This window comes from Cavia porcellus, unplaced genomic scaffold, assembly GCF_034190915.1.
Source record: "Cavia porcellus strain 051 isolate PalLab524CR breed Dunkin Hartley unplaced genomic scaffold, mCavPor4.1 scaffold_2, whole genome shotgun sequence".
In the NCBI taxonomy this organism is placed as follows: Eukaryota; Metazoa; Chordata; class Mammalia; order Rodentia; family Caviidae; genus Cavia; species Cavia porcellus.
In genome coordinates this window covers 31,807,125-31,820,116 of record NW_026947485.1, presented here as the reverse complement: position 1 = coordinate 31,820,116, position 12,992 = coordinate 31,807,125, and the positions used below count along the sequence as shown (strand labels likewise).

At 42.1% G+C, this 12,992-nt stretch overlaps 1 protein-coding gene across 2 annotated transcripts in view; it reads right to left on the bottom strand.

Annotated features, from left to right (window-relative positions):
• The window catches only part of Wipf3 (WAS/WASL interacting protein family member 3), an 87,052-nt gene extending 74,528 nt beyond the window's left edge, over positions 1-12,524 (bottom strand). For both annotated transcript variants that reach the window (XM_003467950.4, XM_005002841.3), the window contains exon 1: positions 12,368-12,524. The gene's annotated coding sequence lies outside the window, so the exon portion shown is untranslated. The remainder of the gene's footprint in view (positions 1-12,367) is intronic.
• Positions 12,525-12,992: the final 468 nt, after the last annotated feature.

The following is a 12,992-nucleotide window of genomic DNA, read 5'->3' as shown; positions in this document are numbered from 1 at the left end:
TGATCGTTGCCATTCATTATGTGAAGGAACACAAGGATTCTGGCCTGAAACAACAACTGATAGCCTTGTTCCCCAGTCACAGAATACTGCACCCCCAGGTCTTACAGACCACTATTCTGTCCATTATTCTTTGATATGTACTGTACATGAACAACACTAAGATGACTACGGATCACTACTATCAATTAAAATTCACTGAGCATCCATGGACACCAGGAAGGCAGAGGACCTGCTATAAACCCAGGATACTCCTTAGCCTCTCTTCCATTAGGCTGCAGGTCAATTTCTAAAACTTTTAGGGCACAAACATTTGGGGGAAATCCAGAACACCAACATGTCATGACAAAGCTGTTAAAAGTTGAAGAAGGTGAAGTTTAAGCGCCAGAGAAATGATTGCTTGTGCTTCAAGTTTTAGGTAATTATCTTACTTCTGAAGCTACTTTATTCTACCACTGAATTGCTACAAAGCAGCACAATTAAGATATTCAAACTTTAAACAAATGTAAGAATAAGCAAGAGCTCTGAGGGACAGTGGAGACTGAAACCTTAAGTTTGTTTCATTAAGGGGAATTTGAAAGTACAACATTGGTTCTTTTCCTTGATTCTCCCATAAGAGGGTGTGTGTGTGTGTGTGTGTGTGTGTGTGTGTGTGTGTGTGTAGCTGTTCTCTGCTTTGATAGGACAGTAATAGTTTATATCACACACATAGGAAAAAGCAGTATCATTTTCCACTATAAATTTATTCCTTGAGATAACATGGTTGGTGTCTTAACACTGATTGACATTGGGGCTAGGAGTTTAGCTCACCCATAGAGCATTTGGCTAGCCTGTACAAGGTGGTAGGTTCTACGGGGAGCATAGACAAACAAACAAACATGGAGGGAAGACTGCTTTGTTAAATAGTTTATCAATAAAAACAACAGTTCAAATGTTCTGACTATATTCCCTATATTAGCAATTCTGATTCTTACTTACATAATTACCTTTCATGCTCCCAAAAAGTTCTGCATGAGAGATACTATCATCCCTTATTTACAGATGAAGAAGTGAAGGCTTAAAGATGTAAAATAGTCACTCTGAGGTCAAATAGTTAGGCTGTGACAAAACAAAGTGGAACCTAAGCGAACTGGATCCTAAGTCAGTGACTCTTCCACTGCTTTCCTCACTTTTGCTGAGTATACCAGTCTCTGTCTGCACAGCCCATGCAAAGCAGCAAATATTGATTATTTTCATTGACTTATAATAACTGCACATTATGAGTATAATGTGACAATTCAATCCATGTATACAATGAGTAATGACCATATTTACTGACCTTCCAAATGTTAGGACTATGTTGGCCATGAAGCAAAACTAGGCACGTGATATCTAACAATAAATAAATAATAAATATCTAATGAATACATAAACCTTATCCATACATGATAGCTTATTGTCACTTATTGAGGCATACTATATGAAATGTGCTTTTCTAGGGAAATACAGTAAAGGAGGGCAGAAAGGAGGTAACAAGAAAGCACAAGGTATACAAAAAACAAAACGATTTCCAATATGTTGGCAATCACAGCTGTTAAAAGGTTTTAGATTCCCATATCAAAAGATAGAATTACTCAAAATGCATTAAAAAAATAGCTGTATCTTCTTTATAAGAAATACTACCAAAATAAAATGATGCTTAAAAATTGAAAACAGAGACTTCCGGGAGAACGTGGCAGAAGATAACAGCAGCTATGGAGGCTCTCTGAGACAGCCAGCATAGAATCCAGGAATGGTGCAGCGTGAGGAGTCCTAAGCAAGGGGAGATATACCCTGCAGTCCCAGGAACAAACTAAGCTGAGAGAAACCAACTGGAAATTCAATCCTGATGCTATAACCAGAACAGATAAAATTTCAGCGCGGAAGCTGGAACTCGTGCCTCTGGAAGCCTCGATTTGAATTTCCTGCTGCCACTGCTGTGTCTGAATCGGCATAGCAGGGAGAGACCACTGAGAGCGGGGATTGATGAACAGAGTTGAGAGTGGGACTGGTGGGGGGCACTGCATCAACCTGTGGTGAGTGAGAGGGACAGGGACCCCTCCATAGAGTAGGAGGCTCCAACAGAGGACATTCTGGGACTGGGCAGACTAGCCGGAACAGGATGCTGCAGTGACTTTAGTCCTATATTGCTTTCTCAAGCGGGATTGGTGGGGAGCGCTTGGGCTGGGTGATGCCGCGGACTAAGACTCCGTAGGCTAGCCCAAACCACGTCCCAGGACCTGGTGGCTCACCCTCGCAGTGAAGCCTTCAGTAGGTTGACTGACCTGGAGGGGCAAGCTCAGCAGAGGCTGCCCAGGTCTGTGTCTCCCTAGTACACTGCAGTGGGAGGGAACACCTAGCTGGCAGATTCAAACAAACTGGAACTGACAGAGAAAGAAACTGGGCCTCCTATATACGCTTGTATGGAAGGAAAAAGAAGTATGGGAAGAGGGAGCAACAAGAAAGGGTCCTCAGTCCCCAATCCTGAGAACACGGATCCAGGAAAGGTAAATGCAAAGGAGAATGAGGACAGAAAACATGTAATATCAGATACGGCACCAATAGACATAAAGCGTTATCTCCGGAGCTTCATAGATGAGTTCAAAAGTGAAGTATTTAATGAAGTAAGGCAAGATATAAGTAGAATAGTTAGAGAAATGCTAAGCACCACCCAAGAAAAAACAGATGGTGGAATGGAAGAACAGAAAAAAAGGGGAGAATTGTTTGATGGAGAAAATAGAGAAAATATAGAATACGTGAAGCAGGTTTGAAGAGATTACCAGGAAACTAAAAACTCTATTGAAAGCTGGCATAACAGCTTGAAACAAACTAAGGATAGATTAGCTAAACTGGAGGACAGATTTGCAAAGTGGGAGCATGAAATGAAAAACTTCTTAAAAACAACAAGGAAACAAACAGCTATAATACAAAGGCTAGAAGATGACAAGAAAATCTATAACTTAAGAATTAAGAACATAAAAGAAGAAGTAGGGACACAAACAAATGAACTACAAAGGCTATTCACAGAAATAATCCAAGAGAATTTCCCGAATTTAGCAAAAGGTAAAGATACTCAAATGTATGAGGCCTAGGACTCCAGCCACCTACAACTCAAACAGAGCTACACCCAGGCATATAATAATCAAAATTCCAGAAATCCAATATAAGAACAGAAGATTAAAAGCTGTCAGAGACAAGAAACAGATCACTTACAAGGGAACACCCATCAGAATTACAACAGACTTGTCGGCACAAACCATCAAATCACGAAGAGTGTGGAGGGAAATAATTCAAGCTTTGAAAGATTGATATATGCTGTACAACTGTCCCTAGAAATTGATGGAAAAACAAGGTCCTTCAGGATAAAAAGGAACTAGGGGAATTTGCAACCACCAATTCAACTCTACAGAGAATACAGCAGGATATTCTAAAAATGAAAAATACCAAGATTCCAGAAACAGTGGCAGAGAGGCCACAATGAATGGGGCAGAAGGCAAAATGAAGAAGACAAACTGACAACTAATGACAGAAAAAGAGCTCAACAGAAATGAGGCAGAGAAAGTTGAATGGTAGGAACAGCTATTTTGGAGAAAACAAGACATCATAATAGCTAATGCTGGTTTAATATCATCTTGTTTTGAAGTCCCATTAAGCTTTTGTACTTTTGTCTCCATCGGTCTTAACATGTTGTATCTTATTGGATTTTATTATATGTGATAACATAAACAAAAACTTTTATAGACAAGGATATTATACAGAAACCATTGTTTATTTTCTGTTAGTTGATTCTAAATACCTTGTAATCCTGTCATTCTCTTGAATGGTTTTACCTTGTCTTGATATGTTTGATGCTACAGTACACGAAGTTATACTCAAAGATGTCAAGGAAAGAGACACTATGGTAACTACTTTTATGTTGGGATATCTTGTGGTGAAAACTATATTGCTTAAATGGTTATGTTTTGACCTGCGCTGTTTTGTTGTTATGCCCTCTTTTATCTCAATCTTCTTTTTTATTATTTACTTTTTTATTTTTATCTTTTTAATTAAGGGAAAAATAAATTAAAAATAGCAGGATATACTATAGTAACCCACTTTGATTTCCTGTTAACTTGATTTGAAACCCTGTATTGCTCTCACCTTCTTGTTTTGACTGATTTTCCTCTATTCTGTTTGGATTGATAGTACCAAGTTCAAAAGTATAGGCAACAACTGTGAAGACAATAAGATTCATTATGATGTCCATTCTGGTTGACTATTATCTTCTTTTGAAGTCCTGTAATGTCTCCAATGTTTTGGTCTTATTGGTTATGTTCTTTACTGTTTTGTTTAATTTTATTATAACTGATGATGTAGGTAATTCTTTTTAAGATAGCAAGAGGCATTACAGTAACCATTGTTGATCACCTTGTATTTTGTTTTTACATTATGTATTATGTCCATCCTTTTGATTTGACTGACTCTGTTTTGTTAAGTCACATTTGGTTTTATTCTCTTCAAAAAAAGTAATAAGAACTGTGGGAGTAATAAAACCCAAAATGTGTAATTGTCATTGTACAAAAGAGAGGAAAAGAAAGTGCTCTAAAGGATATAACTGCATGTATATTAGATAACCATATTACTGAGTTTTGTTGGATCATTGAACAGAACTGTTTGCAGTCTCACTGTTTGAATGTCTACTCTATATGCTTTAATTTTGTAACTTGAACAACTATTTCTAAGATGACATGTAATCTATCAACTAGTGATTTCCTGCTGTTCATTTTTTCTGAAATTCTGTACAACTTGTACCCTTTTGCTGTTTTTTTTCTTTTTCTCCTTAAATAAAAATTAAAATAAAATTGAAAACAGAAAAATGAAAACAAAAGCAAGACACTGAAACACTAGTGTGAGATGCTCATACACTGCTGGTGGACATGGACATGTGAAATGGTGCAACCGGTTTGTAAAAGATTGGTTCTCAAAATGTGAACACACATTTTTGCCATAAGACCCAGAAATTCCACTGAAGGTATGTGCTCAAGAAAAGTATAAATATATGTCCATAGACAAAGATGCTCACGGATGCACTGCTCATAAAATGTGGAAACTAATCAAATGTCCATGAATTTATAAATGTGTAAGCAAAATGCAATATGATTATGCAACAGAGTTTTATTTGGCAGTGAAAAGAAATGGAGTACATGTTACAGCATGGATGAATCTTAAAAATATCATGCTAGGAAAGAAGCTAGTCAAAAAAATACTCACATATATGAAATGTCTAAACTATGTAAATCAAGAGAAATAAAATATAGATTTGTGGTCATCAGGGACTGCAAGAATGGGAAATAATTGTATATGGGATCCTTTGGATTAACAAAAATGTCTTGAATTAAATAAATGGTGATGGAAGCATGACTATGAATGTTCTAAAAACCACTGAGACTATGGATTCTTAAAAATGTGCATTTCATGGTATGTGAATTACATCACAATAATGCTGTTAATAAAAAAAAACAATGTAACATTATTAATATCAGGCAAAATAGAATCCAAGGCAAAAAATATCAATAGAAATACAAGCATTTTGGAAATACAAATGAAAGGTAACTGCTTCCTGGGTCACAGACAAATAAAAACCATGCCTGCAGAAGAGCATGTGATAACTGTGCCATGTGCCAGTATAAATGTGGGTGGAGTCATGGATCCAGGCTGTCACAGTTAGGCTTTATTTTAAAGTTTTAGATCAATGCACAATGTACGCATGGATGGAAATACCACAGTCAGTCCCATTAATATGTATTAGTAATAACTTAAAAGACACTGTTAGACATTTGTGGTTTCAAAACAGCATACTGGAGAAAACTACGTATGGTAAACAAATTGTAGGGCGAAGAAACAGCAAACAGACCAGCTGGGGATCCACGTGATCAAGGAAAGGTATTTGATTAGAGTAACAGTGATGAGATGGATCCAAGGAGAAAATTAGACTGCATGTCTGAGATGGGAGAGAAGGAAGAGCCCAAGAAACTCCAGGGCTGCTCCGTGTTAAAGAAACACACGAGGAAGTGATTGTGGCGGTGGTGGGTGGTGGGGGTGGTGAGGTGGCAAATGAGCAGGGATGAGTAAGTTGTATTTGAAACACCGAGCTTAATGTATTTTGGTAAATGGCAATTTTAGATCTGATGGTGAGAAAAGAGCGGGGGCAATGATGGTGGGTTAGGAAGCTCCACACAGGCAGTTGGATGTGGTTCCTTCACTAGTGCTCATTCCATGAAGATCTAGAAAAGCATAATATTTAATGCTACTGAGTCACCGCCTGTCCCTTCTAAGTAACTCAAGGGCACGGGTTAGAATGGCAGTCAGGCAGGTGGCCCACCCTGGTGGGTGTCTACTCAACCACTGGCTCTTCTTGACAGCTCTAATCACAAGAGGGGGATTGCAATTTACCCAACTAAAATATTTTATTTCTTAGATTCTCATATTTGGAGTAATCCTGTGACACTTTTCTGGCCAGTGAAATTTAAGTGGCAAAAAAAAAAAAAAGAAAAAAAAAGAAAGAAAGAAATTTAAGTGGCAGTTTGGGAAGGGTATTGCTTTCAAAATAAAAGGCAAAAACAGCCTTAATCAAATGACATTCATTCTTTAAAGATGTGCACCTTCCTTTTCCGCTTGCCTAGACTATAGGTGTTGGCTCAGAGATACAGCAGCTATCTTGTAACCACGAAGCACCTAGATTTAGAATGAAGCCCTCCAGGTTGAGACAGGAGAAAATGAAACAAGCTGGTTTCTTTTTTTTCTTTCTTTTTTTTTTTTTTTTGTCTTTTTATTGGTACCGGGGATTGAACTCATGACTGCCTGCTTGCAAGGCAGGCACTTATGCCACTGAGCTAAATCCCCAGCCCCTACAAGGTGGTTTCTAACAGCACTGTGTGAAGTGAGTTCCTAGACCAGTCCCTGACTACCTTTGTTGGGACTTCAGTTTCACACAACAAATAAACTTGGGTCTCCTCCAAAAATACGGTGAATGTTAAATTTTACAAAATGTGTAACAGTAAAAGACACATTGCCATTAATTCCCTTTAAAATGCTATCCCTTGCTTGTCTTTAGTTGTGTTGTTGTATCTACTTCGATGTCCTGAATCAATTCAAAATGTTTACCCTTGCTGGTCGTTTTGACTTTAGGGAAGAGCTGAGAAATTACCTGGTTGGTACCAGGTCCATAGAGCATAGTGGATGGGGGCACGCCATGATGTTCTGTGAGCCTGCCATTCCATTACATGGCATTCCACAGCAGCACTCACTGAGTTTTTGATCACACCTCATAAGGACATTGAGGAAAGAGGACCTCCCCAACTGCTTCAGAAAGTGGCAAGAGCAATGGGATAAGGGTCTTTGAAGGAAGAGGAAGTATTCTGAGGGGAGCCTGATGGCATTGTGTCCTTGATTGTGAAAATTTTTTAAAAATTTAAACACTCGTGACACTTCAATCACTCCATATATACAGAACACATATGCAGTATGTGTAAAATATATATGGATATATATGAAGAAAGACTGAAACAATATAATTTCAATTATAAAAATGTTTTTAAAAATTCACTATCATTTATTTTTATGAGCACTGTGCTTTTTTCTTTTCCAGATAGGGTGATAAAACCTGCAGCTAAAGGGAAACTCTGAACTATAAACATTAAAAAAAAATTCATGACTATGCAATCTTATTAATGAATGTATGTGCAGGCTTTTCCAGGATGAGGGGAACTGATCTGGTCCTTAATTTAATTGGCTTCAATCAGAACCAGTGTTCTTGCACACAAAGTTGTCCATCTGACACTCAGGAGAATTATCTTTTTGAAAGCAAGAATCTTTTTACTCTGGCAGGCACTCGGCAAACCTAGCTAAGAAAACAGCAAGCCCCTGGACCACAGAGAGGAGCTTTCTTGCTGGGCTGTGCTCTGGGATTATGTCTCCAGAACTTCAGTCATAAAGTTCTAGAAAACGCTTACTCCTCTGCTACAAAACTTGCATTGTGCTTAGACAAGAAATGCTGAAGACTTGGATCTCTATGACAACAGGGACTGCTTTGAAGGGCTGCCAGGGGAAAGTTATCCCAGGTTTCGGGACCAGGAAAAGCGGTGTAACTGATCTGTTTTTATCTCATGGTTGCTGTGGATCGGGTAACTATTTGTGTTTTCCTTTTTGTTTTGGCTGCTAGGAAGCTCTAACCATTTTTAAATCATATCTGTGGAACATGCTTTCGCCTTATGATAGATTCTTGTTCTCTGAATTACCTCTTTATTCTCTGTGTGCCCTTTAGCCCAGATCACAACCTATTAATTTTATGTTGCTTATTACTTTATTTTTTCATTACTGAGGATTGAACCCAGGGCCTTACACCTGGTAGAGCAGGCAAGTGCCTTACCATTGGCCTGCACCTCTGGCTTACAACCTGTTTTTGAAAAGTCCTGAAATGCTTTATAGGACAGAGTATTGAGGGTAAATAACCTTCAAAGCACAAATCATCATCATAATAAAAATTCTGGTAATTTATTGAATATTGCTATAAATAAGGCACTCTCTTCAGTATTGAGCCTATCTTATTTAGGCTACATGTGAAATGAATACTTTTATTATGCTCATTTTACAGACAAGGAAACAGGGGCACACGGACATTAGCAACTTGTCTAAGATTGTATAGCAAGTTAGTGATAAATGGAAGACTCAAATCCATATATTCTAAGTAGCATAAATTATTCAAAAGAAAAAACAACGTTTGATCTCTTGAAACATTGGAGACCTTCTGATCTTACAAGCTGAGTTCAGCATTCTCGACCCCTAAGGGCAAAATCTATTATATATTTCATCCATACAATGATGCTAAATAGCCCATATCAGCCGAGAAGAATGAAACAATGAAAGTTAAAACAGAAGATCCAAAAAGCAATCAGGTTTTCATCTTGAACCACTGTTCAAGATGCTCAGACATGCATTCATTCACTCATCCAACCACATTTAGGGAGGACCCATCATGTGCTATAGTGTAGGTGCTGGGAACAGAGATGAAGCAGGCAGAGCCCCTGCCCTCCAGGAACTGAAGGACAAGGCAGAGTCAGGGAGGACAAGGGCATCACGGGACTAGCATGAGAGGACTGACCACTGCAGGATATGACTGATCATTCTGAGACCAACTTAGCCCTTGTCTCAGCGCTCCTTTTTGGGATGGGAAGAAGGCGAACTTTGCTTCCTCATAGGGTTCTTGGGATCCCTGAGCACAGATGAAGCTCTCAGCCTAGGTCCCTAATGAGTTGCTCCCAGCTCCTAAGGAACAGTGGGGAGCAGCATGGTTGCTATCTCAGATGCACGCATGCATGTGGACACCTGTCTCCAGAAGCTCAAAGTTCTGAGACCGGCTGCTGATTCCTTTTATCTAAGTCCAGGCTGACTGTAACTCACAGACCACAGGCAGGCCTCTCCTCTGGATGCCACTATTGCGGATTCAGTGTGTCCCTGGCATACACTGCCCACATAGAATGAATATTTCTTCAGGATGCTCTTGAGCATCTTCCTCTACCGTGCCTCAGTCACATAATGCCTGTCCAGGTTTTTGGCCCCATTTTCTTTGTTTTACTTTATCTCCTTGGCACTTGAACCCTGCAGCTCACTACACAATTCCTCCTGTGCTGCACCTGCTGTGCATCAGCTGGGCAGCACATGTCTCATCAGTTCTGTGCAGTGGCAAAGCCAGAAGTCATCAATCATTTTATCACCAAATACCACTCTCATCTGACAATTCCCTCTTCAAGTGTGTTTTGTCATGCTATCAGCAAAGCCAGTCAAATATTACGGTTCCTTTCTAAATATTCCAGCAGCCAGATGGCAGGAACACTACCGTGACAAGGCAAAACTTGCCTAAAGGAAACTTTGTGATGCATAATCACACTTGATGGCACTTGGCTGACAGAAGTCACCCAGAGATACCTTTACGGTTGCCCCCACTTCACCCAGCATCTGCATCAAACCTTCACAATTCCAAAAATTAAACAAGTACTCAGCTCTGGTAAAACAAACATGTTTCTATTTGTTTAAATTCTAAATTTTAGGCAAAAGTATAAAATCAGTACAATACGTGTTTGGACAAACTTCACCCTAGACATAATCTTGCTGTGCTCTAAAGTTTTATACACACACACACACACACACACACACACACACACACACACGACAGAAAACAAATTTTCTGTCTTCTGCCTAACTATTTTTGTAGGGTTTTTAAAGCTTTAGCATTAATACATATATTTATAAATTCTAGAATAAAAGAAAAATTGACTGTTCCTGCTTATGTTCTCTTCAATTGTTAATCCCATTTTTGTCTCCCAGATCTTTTCTAGGTTCTAGATTCTCTGTGTGTTGGAGTGACAGCAAAAATCACAACCTGTACTATGAAGTTTCTGAACAATACATCTCCTAAATAAGAGCGTTGCCAGGCTGGACCAGCTGGCTTTCTCCTGTTCCTAAAACTGTACGTTCTCAGACACACTTCCTCCATCCCTTCTGCTGCTGGGGAACTTAATGTAACACAATGTCACAATCACAATCACATGGAAACAGACTTATGGGAGGAACAAGGGAGAAAGACCTAGCAACACTACTGTCCTTGTAAGCCAGCCTACAAATCTGTCATGCTAATATTCTCCCCTATTTGAGGTGTCCTCAAATTGTCTGTTTATGATGTATGTTTAGAATTTAAGTCTATGTTCCTGGCTTCTTATGCTCAGAATTCCTCAGTGAGTCATTTAATCTCTGTCATTTTTTATGTTCTCATCTGTAGAAAGGTACAATAATAACATTTCCTTTTAAAAGACTGCTGCGAATCATGCAAGATAATTCGCATGAACAGGTACTTTGTAAAGTGGATGTGCCATTTTCCATTTTTTGAACTTTATTTTGTTCCCCTGTTTGGTTTCTGTGGTTTTTAAATGCATCTCTAAAATACATCAGCTGGAAAACCGCAGCGTTAAATTTTTATTTACTTTTTTTATTGAAGTAAAATTTACGTAAGTCAAGTTCACAAGTCTTAAGGGCATAAGTTTATAAACTGGCATATGCACACCTATGTGACCACTGCTCAAGTCAAGGTGGGGTGATTTCCACCACCTGCAGCCTCCATCCTGCCCTGTCCAGGTCACTACAAGGCTGAAAGCAGGACCTCTTGTGATCTCTTGCCCTTTGGCTAGAGTTTTGTTTGGTTTTAAGAGAAGGCTGCAGTCTCAGTGATAAATGACGCAGGATCTGTACCTCAATCTTTCCTCTGAAGAGACAAAGGAGTCTGGCAAGGAGACTGAGGAGCACAAACTTTCTAGATCACATAGGTCACCGGTAAACAAAGGCCCTCCTTTACAGCCAAGGACCTGAGGCTCAGAAAGGCAAAGTGACAGCCCAACTTCCTGCTGCAAAGTAACTTTCTTTCCAAATGCAGACAGTCACGAAAGCAAGGTGGCTGCCAGTCTGTCCCAGCGCGCCTGGAGCAGCTGTCCCAGCCTTTTCTTGAAAAACTTCTTTCCAGCGAGCGTGCACAGTCGGTTCCCACACCGCACCACGCGGGTTTCAGGCGCACCCACGCCACCTCAGAAGGCGCTGTTCCTAAGGGTCGGTGCCTGCCAGCCCACGGGGACCGGCCAGCTTCCCCAGGGACGCCGGACGGAGGAGCGTCACACCCCACTCCGGGTAGACTGGGACGGGGTGCCTTTGGCACCGTCTCCTCGACCCCTGCAAAGGATTCTAAAGCCCCTCTGTGGTCAGATGACTGCTGGAGCAGTCTGAATATTGGCTACAGGGGCTTGGAGGTGAGGTCCGGAAAGGGGAGTCAGGACTTCTGCACACCGCACCCCCCCCCCCCGCGCCGCCACTAGAAGCTGTGTGACCTTGGGCAAGTCACTTCTCATCTCTAGAGTTGACTTTCTCACGGAGGTTGCGTCTGCATTTCCAAAGGCACCTCTGGCCCTGCGATTCCCTAGCCCCAGGCTTCCCGCGACAGCCCCATCCCAGCCATACTCCAGCCTTTTGTTCCGGGGTGAGGGAAGCAGAGCCTCGAGAAGGGCCAGGCCGAGAAGGCCTTGGCACCAGGGGCTGTCACGGTCCTGGGGAGTCACCAGCAACCCCCGGTGACCTCGTGCCTTCCGTGGTCCCTTTCTGGCCGGGGCCAGGCAGCAAGGTAGCCAGCGGTGGTGGGTGCCAGGGCTGCAACCTGGAGGGGGTCTCTTGGGCCCTGGCAAGCGCGCAGCACCTCTGCCTCCGCCCGAGGCCACCGTGCCTGAGGACTGGCCTGAGCAACGGCCACGACACCACCCCTTCCCCCTAGGGCACCGACCTGCACAAGCGCAAGCGCGCGGAGCCGCTACCTGCCGCGGATCTTGCTGGGCCGGACTGGACTCGAGCTCCCGCCTCCGTCCGCGCCGCTGCCTGCTGGTTTCGGACTCCGTCCTGCAGCGCCCGTGCTCCGAGGCGGCGCCGGTGCAGCCGCTGCGCTCCGCGCTGAGGTCCTCGCTGCGCTCACTGAGCCCGGTTAGCGCCGGCCCAGCTCTGGTGTTGCCGGGACGTGGAGGCGGGGCCTCCGCCCCCACCTGCTCGCGGGCTCCAGCCCTGCAGCCGCCGCTGCCGCCTCGAGATCAGGGACGCTGCCTGGGCAGGCGGAGTAGCTCTGGTTCCCAGGAGGCGGGCCCAGAGCGCGTTGCGCCTCCCAGGTATGTAGTCCTGGGACCTAGGGCTGGAGATTCCCAGATAGGGGCTGTTGTGCAGGCGACCTGTAGCCCACCTCAGTCACTTTGAGGACACCACTCTTAGAATTCATTCCAGAATTTCCTGAGCCCTTGCTAAGCTCCAGCAGGAACAAAGGAGAGAACATGATAACCTCTTGCCCTAGTGGAATTCATGGTCTGGAAAAGGAAAGCCAACCCATGTGCAACTGAAACACAGAATCCTCTGTGTGTGTGTGT